The following is a 7,854-nucleotide window of genomic DNA, read 5'->3' as shown; positions in this document are numbered from 1 at the left end:
TGACAACATATGTTCCTAGAGGTTCTAGGACCCCTAGGGCCATACATGTTGTAATCTAATGGGTCAAAAGGGGTCACTGGATACCATATGACCCCTTTTGACCCATTACATGAAAATAATTATTCCTAGGGGTCCTATGACCCCTAATAATATAAGCTATCGTGTAATGGATTGAAGGATTCATAAGATACTCTATGAACCCTTTCAATCCATTGGAACACACCATGTATGTATGTAGGGGTCTTAGGGCCCCTAGGCAAATATGTTGTTGTGTAATAGGTCAAAAGTGATCATAGGATACTCTATGTCCCCTTTATACCCATTGAATCATAAGATGTATGTCCCTAGGCATCCTAGGACCCCTAGGAACATATGTTGTCTTATAATAGGTTGAAAGGGGTCATAGGGTATCCCATTATTGGAAATATAAGAGGAGTAACTAAGAGAGGAAGGGTGAATCAGTTACCACTAAAATAATTCCAAATCCCTTAGATGTTAATACAAACTTCTTATTAACTCAAATCCTCACACAACTTGGTTAGAACTAAATGTTCACTATAACTTGGTTAACAAAGTAATCTTGAGATATTAATGTATTAACCTTTAGTAACTTAGTTGCAGAAAGATAAAGCAGTAAGAAAATAACATGAACACATGATACATCAAGATTTAACATGGAAACCTAATTTGAGAAAACCACCAATGCAACTAGTTACAAATTTCACTCTTTTGAAGTGAGCCCTATTAGGAGCTAACCCTATTAAAGGTTACAAAACACACTGTTAGGTGTGACCCTATTAAAGGAATTGAATCACATTGTTATGAGTGGCCTTGTTAGAGGTCTTAAGACACTAATCAATAAATGCTACCTTGTTAGAGGATTTACAAAAATGATTGTTAAGTCAACTATGTTAAGAGATTTATTCAGTGCTACAATTCTTAAAGAGTAACAATAATTGACCTAATTAATGAAGTATTTGACTTGCAAGTTTAGATCACTATTTTAGCTTATCGTACGAATCCTTCCTAAATAGAATATTCTTTGTAGCTCCTTGGAATTTCTTCACTTAATCAGATATCCTTCTTTATTCACATCTTATCTTCTTTCACAATTTCATATTTCAATTCACAACTTGACCTTTCATAAATATGAAACCCGATGTCAAGTTGGCATGAAAAAGAAAAAGAATAAATAGACCTATTTTTCTGTAGGTCAACTAATACAAAAATTGGGTCACTCAGTTACCACTAAGTCCCTTGGTAACTAACCTGACTCAGTTTACACAAGAGTCCTTCAATGACTAACCTAGCTTAGTTTACACTTGATCACTCAACTTGGCTTATTCTGATCTTCTGCTAAGCTAATATTGGAGTCTTTTGAGCTTAGTTACTACTAGAAAGGTTGTGTTAGAATATAACATTTTTGTAACATCAATGAAAATATACAATTGAATAATTATTTTCAACACCCATGACCTCTTTCAACCCATCAGAACACATGTATGTCCCTAGGGGGACCCCTAGGAACATACATTGTCATATAGTTTATTAACTTAGGCTACTAATATATTAAATATATATGATATATAATTATATAATAATTACTAACTATATATAAAATAATCATATAATATTCAATAATTATGATTATTTAATACTATAGAATAAATTTTTGTAACTATATTTAATAATTAACCCCCCTCCCCCCAATTGCACTATAATTATATCAGACTAGGACTATATGACTTTAAAATTGGTCTCCCGCCCTTTGAGTTTGGAAAATAAAAATCAATATTTAATTTAAAAATTGGTCTCCACTCCCATTATATTTAATTTTGGTTCCATGATTTGGGTGCATAGATTGGGTGCCCATTCTCAAATTGGGTACTCATTCTGAAATCAGATACTTGATAAGGCAAGGTATTACTTTTTTGATTTGGTATCAAGATGGGTAAAAAAAATCCTAAAGAAGATTTTGAAATTCTTTTAGACATTTCAAAACTACATATTTTTCATATCACCACTTTTTGGCATATCATGATCCTTCAGATACCCTATTCTATAAAATTAGTTTTAGTCTAGTGTTGGAAATGGTTTGGAGCTGGAGGATGATGCTAAAAGTCTATGGATAGAAGATAATAAGAGGAAGAAAAATTTCTCAACTATTATCCCTTTCTTTAATATGGTTCAAGGAGTAAGTCTAATTAGGATGTGGGTGGTAAGAAGTATGGTTATGGAAGGAAGAACAATAAAGAAACAAGAGAAAGGGCTAGTAAGGTTTACATTACAGATGGAAAACAACCAACCATCTAAGAGAGCTAATATAAGAAATGTTCTAAATGAAGATTATGTCATGGAATATAAGAGAATTATGTAGACACCTAAATCTGATTACATCAGTAGGTAATCATATTTAGTCATCTTCTAGGACATTACTAATTAAATATTTATTATTTAATTAATTAATTGTCATCTCCTAGTTAATTAATTAATTTAATTAACTATAATCCAATTGATAAAATTAAATGATAACCCAAAATCAAATTATCAATTAAATCCCTATTCCTCTATTAAATTAAATAAATTCTCAAATCTATTTAATTTACTCCCATATCCCCATTTTATTAAATAAATCATATAATAAAATATCCAAACCCCTAAAACATTCCGAAGACCTAACTTTATCCCTAATCCAACACATTCACCCATACTAACCTCACTTAGACCCCTAACTGACCCATCCCATCAAAGCTAAGCCACTTGCCCCCTAACCTCCTTCCTAAGCTAAGTCTAATCCCCCTCCTAAACATGTGCACAACTTTAAGCAAGGGTTAAGACTTTCTAACCCAAACCAAAGTCAAAAGATCTTCCTTATCCTCTTCCCTCCCCATCCAAGAGCATTAATGGCTCTTACATACCATTATTGCCTCTTACATCCCTCTTATATACTCAACATCCCTCATTACTCCCTTTCACCAACCCTTATCTCATCCCCTCACACTCATTCTCCTTCTGATAAGTGTCACTCCTCTATTGTCTCTAAACAAGCACAATCCATGTGCTCCCGTTTGAATGCATCTTAACCCTCCCTCACCATTCTTCCATCCTTGCATCCTGACTCTCCATTTCACTACCCCTTAGCCTATAAATAAAACCCTTCCCTCTCACAATTCATCATCCACTTTTATGCAACCTTATAATGCTCCACTAACTATTGCATCATAACCATTTTGTACCATCCCATGCTGAAATACATCCACACCTCCATTGTCGAAACCTCCACCCATCTACACACTTGGTAAAAACCCCCACCTATTGAAAGCTTGAGCACAACACGAGCATACATCCCCATCCATTAGGGACATATCTATGTCATGATAGGTTATACAATAAGGAGCCTACCATTCTTTGTTTGCTTTCCTTCTTGGTGATAACTTTGGTCCTATCATAAGTGTTAATTGTTTAGTTGTGTGAATATTTTTGTTTATTAATTAGTATTCCTTCATGGCACTACTAGATTAGGTGATATAGATTGAATGCTCCTCAGAAGAATGATATTTTGAAAAATTTTGTTTGGGATCATAAACTAGATGTTCTTTTGGTTCAAAAAACTAAGATGAATAGAGAAAAAATGGAAATGCTTTCATTTTTCAAGAATGGAAAAGTTTTGGGTTGTAGTTCCCAAGGAGTATCAGGAGTTATTGTTTTCTTTTAGAATGAGGTAATTGTTTGAGGTGAGTTTCTTCTTTCTAAGAAAAACATTTTTTGTATTAGATTTAATCATGTCAAAATTAGATTTTCTTTGATCCTTTCCAACGTTTATGCTCTAAATTCAAATGCTAGAAGATTGGCTTTTTGGAAAAGGATAGTTTATTTTAGGGGTATGTGAAGGATCATGGTCAATCAAACTGTGCTCTTAAGTGGCACTAAAAAATTAGCAAATTAGGGTTATGTAAACTTGACATGTAATTTTTTCTACTATGATAGGAAGCTCTTAGATTGGGCAGTTGATGAGTTTGTAGACTTGACTAATGAATGCAATAGACTAGTGAAAATAGGTAATCCCTACTTTAGCCCTAGTTCCACTATGCACCCCTAGAGATTTTTTATGTTTGTGATTATTGAGTATCTTACCTTAGATGGTCACTTCACTAAGATATATGATCACCATTTCATGTTGGTTAACCATTTTAGGTATGAGGTTAGGAAAAAATTTCCTTTTTACCTCAAACAATCTTTAGATAATTCTATTCTTGCCTTTCAAAATGATCTTGAGGGAGATCATGCCTACCATGAGGGGTTAATAGTTCTAATAATGAACCTTTTAAAGTAAAAAATGGTGGATAGGCCCAGATAGAGTAAGAAAGCACTTGATTACGAGACTAAGGGTAGTGATTCTGAGGAGGATTTTGATAAGGAAACAAAGGATGAGGTGGAGGAGGTTGATTTAAAGAAGAGAATAAAAGGTGAGTTGGGAAGCTCTTCTAAGAAGAAAAGGAAGGAAAAGGAGAGTGATTTGGAAAAAGATAGTGATTACGAGGACTAGAGAAAGGGCTTTCAAAAGAAAGAAACTTTGGGAAAGGTTTCAAGAAATAGGGGAAAGAATGTTGAAAGGGATTTGTCCCCTCTAACGATGAAATCTTAATTAAGAGAATAGAAAGAAAAAGAAAAAAGGAGTTTGCTCAGGATGCAGGTGATGAAAATGATATCAAGGGTATGGACCTAGATAGAAACAAATAGGCGGAGTAGGAGGACTTCCTTGAGCATAATAGGGAAGAGGATGACTAGGGGTTCCTAAAGGGAATCATGGGTAACCTAGGGTCATTGTTGAAGGATATTGGTACCCATAAATAGAAAATGTAGGATATTTCAAGGGACTTTGATCAGCTCAACAAGACGATAAAGGGGGAGAGAATAGTGGGTCAACACATTGATAGGATCTTTGAGGTTATTGGAAACACAGAAGAGGTAAAAGTCTTGATGAAACATGTGCCAATAATTGAAACCAATAATAGGAACCTTGATCAGTTAAGCAAAGCTCTTTAAAAAAGGTTGATGGGTTAGATGCTAGAGTGAGTAACATAGAGAAAATAGTCAAGAAACTAGCAGATCAAAACTACATTATTTTGAAGACTATGGCTAATAATTTCAACACCTTGCTAAACAAGATGGAACTGGGTAGAGGCTAAGACTCCCTTGTTGTGAATGAGGACCAGGGCCTGAGTAAGCATGATGACATGAAGAAATAGTAGTTTTATTATCCCTTTTTGTGAACATTTGTCTATAACATACTGAACTTTATCATCCTTTGGTATAAATGTTTTGAACTTTTGATGTATAAAGTATGGACATAGGGCATAAAATAATAATCGAAATTATATTTAAAAATGGGTTCATTTTTTGGTAAAAATCTTTCTTCATGAATGTTTGATATGGGTCAATCTTCCTGCAACTGAAGAGATTGCAAAAATTGTTAGTTGAATAATTAACGCCTTTTCTTTATAAACTAATAAATGAAAATAAATATTTGCGAGAAGTCTTGTGTGTATTAAATGTTGATCGTAGGATACAAGCTGAGTGGGAGTTATACAAACTACGAAGGAATAGCGCTAAGGCATTGATGACATTAAGGAGAAGTGTTATGACATCGTTGCAGCTAGAAGACTTGGCGGCAAAGTCAAAAGGGACCTATTTTAATGAATAACAAAGCGAGACCTGATAAAGTGGCTAAGCAAGGAAGAAATCATCAAAGTAATCAATTAAACATGCAATGCACAATACTTGGATTCCTGGAAAGCTATTTGAAGACAGATAAAAGATCAAATCTAGCATTTGCTATGATCTATATTTGTGGGAAATTTAAGGGATAATTAATGCCTTTCAGATTGCATGTTTGTAGTCTTAAGTTGTAACTGACTTTCCTTCATGAGGAAGTCATAGTTTTAGGAGTTTTTTGTTGTTCCCTATAATAAGACCTCATCTATATCTATGAGGCTAATTAGTGAGTAGACAGATAGAGTTGATAGACATCTTATCATTTTTCCAAGTTATTGTAATACTGCATATTGGATGAATACATGCCTTTGCTGAGTTTCTACACTTTTATCTGAGTTTGTCTTTCCTTCATTCTTCCATGGGGGCCCACGCAGAAGGTGGAGTTTGCTTTAGTAAGTAGGAGTTAGAATCAGTTTTCTAAGTTAAAGTTAGAACTACTGTTCCTGCAGCCACTGGAAACAGAACTAGTCACTGTTCCTGCAGTAGTAGGTGCATAGATGTATGGCTAAATAATTAGAATTTCCTTCCAAGTATTTGATAGTTGTCTTTCCTTTGGATAAACTAGATTTCCTTAATGGTTATTGCATTCAAAGTAGTAGTGACTTTTAGTGAAAACTAGAGCATATACTTTGCAAACATCATCTCAAGTTCACGCTCCTGGATTGACATTTAATGAAAATCAACATAGTACTTTGGTGGTAAGAGATGTTCATTCCTACAACTAAAAGGGTGTTATATTGATTAGACATATTTTTGGCATTGTTGCTGGGGATGGTGTCAGTCTAGTATTTACTATTGAGTCATTTAGTTTCATTTTTAGCATTCTTGCATGCACAGAAGAAGAGATCGCCTTGGAATATTTCTTCCCAACTTCAATCAGGAAGATCCTTTTTATCCTAACCCTGAAGAAAGGGAAGAGAGAGAAGAAGAACTATTTGAGAACGTATTTGCAGAAGTACCAAAACAAGTACAATCATTGACCACCTCTAAAAAATCTTTTCATTTGAATAATCTTTTTGCTGAGCCAGAATATCAAGATAATCCATTAGCTCTAGTCATTTATCAGCCACCACTAAGACATCTACAAATGGCAGCAACTCAGCCTACCTTTCCCTTTCAAATTCCTCCTGAGCAGGGTAATCAAAATTTGAAAAATATACCCTCAGCTGCCCTGCCTAAATTCTATGGCCTTATTACTGAAGATCTAGAAACTTTTCTCTTTGAGTTTGACATCCTTTGTCGAAGTTATGACTACACAACTGATGCCCATAAGCTGAAATTGTTTCCATCAACTCTCAAAGAAGCCACTTTGAGATGGTTCATGAGTTTAGGTGCCAATGCTGTGACAGATTGGCCTATATATGAGTAACCTATTCCTTAATAAATATAAGGAATATTGCAGAGGCCATGATTTGAAAGGAGATGACATTTTTAAAATGTCACAAAAGGAGGATGAGACTTTGGAGGACTATGTTGCCTAGTTCATGTTTAACCTACAGCATAACACACAACATCAGCTGAATGAGGAGTCTCAAAAGCATCTCTTTATGAAAGAAGTACATGATAGGAGTATGGAAGCTCTAGACTTAATGGCTAGAGGTGACATTACACAAAAAATGTGGGCTAAAATTCAGAATATTTGTTTGAACTATTCCAGAGCAACAACAAAAAAATGATGAGGTTTGAGGGATTTACTCCAAAAGACTCCTGGGGCAAGAGTATCTAAGATAGAATTGTCAAACCTCTTGTCGGATTTCAAGCAAGACATCATTAATGATGTTGCTACACAATTGGATACCATGCAAGCACAAAGGAAGAAGGAGGATGCTGATAGTATGTTGGTAGAATATTGCCCCCATTGCAAAGAAAAGAAATGCAACTGTCGATGTAAGCCTATTGCTAGCTTGGAATCACAGCATGTGCCTACTAAGTTCAAGGCAATTGATGAAGACGGGGAAGTCCTCTATGTTGCTCAATGAAGGCCATGGGCTCCAAGATTAGGTATTCCTCAAGACCCACTCCATAATTACGGTGGTAATAATCAATGGCAACAATAGCATGGTAATTATAATCATTAGC

Source organism: Cupressus sempervirens, chromosome 6, assembly GCF_028749045.1.
Source record: "Cupressus sempervirens isolate cs-2001-9-10 chromosome 6, ASM2874904v1, whole genome shotgun sequence".
Taxonomy (NCBI): Eukaryota; Viridiplantae; Streptophyta; class Pinopsida; order Cupressales; family Cupressaceae; genus Cupressus; species Cupressus sempervirens.
The sequence above is the reverse complement of the archived record's forward strand: the minus strand, read 5'-3'. Positions refer to the sequence as shown.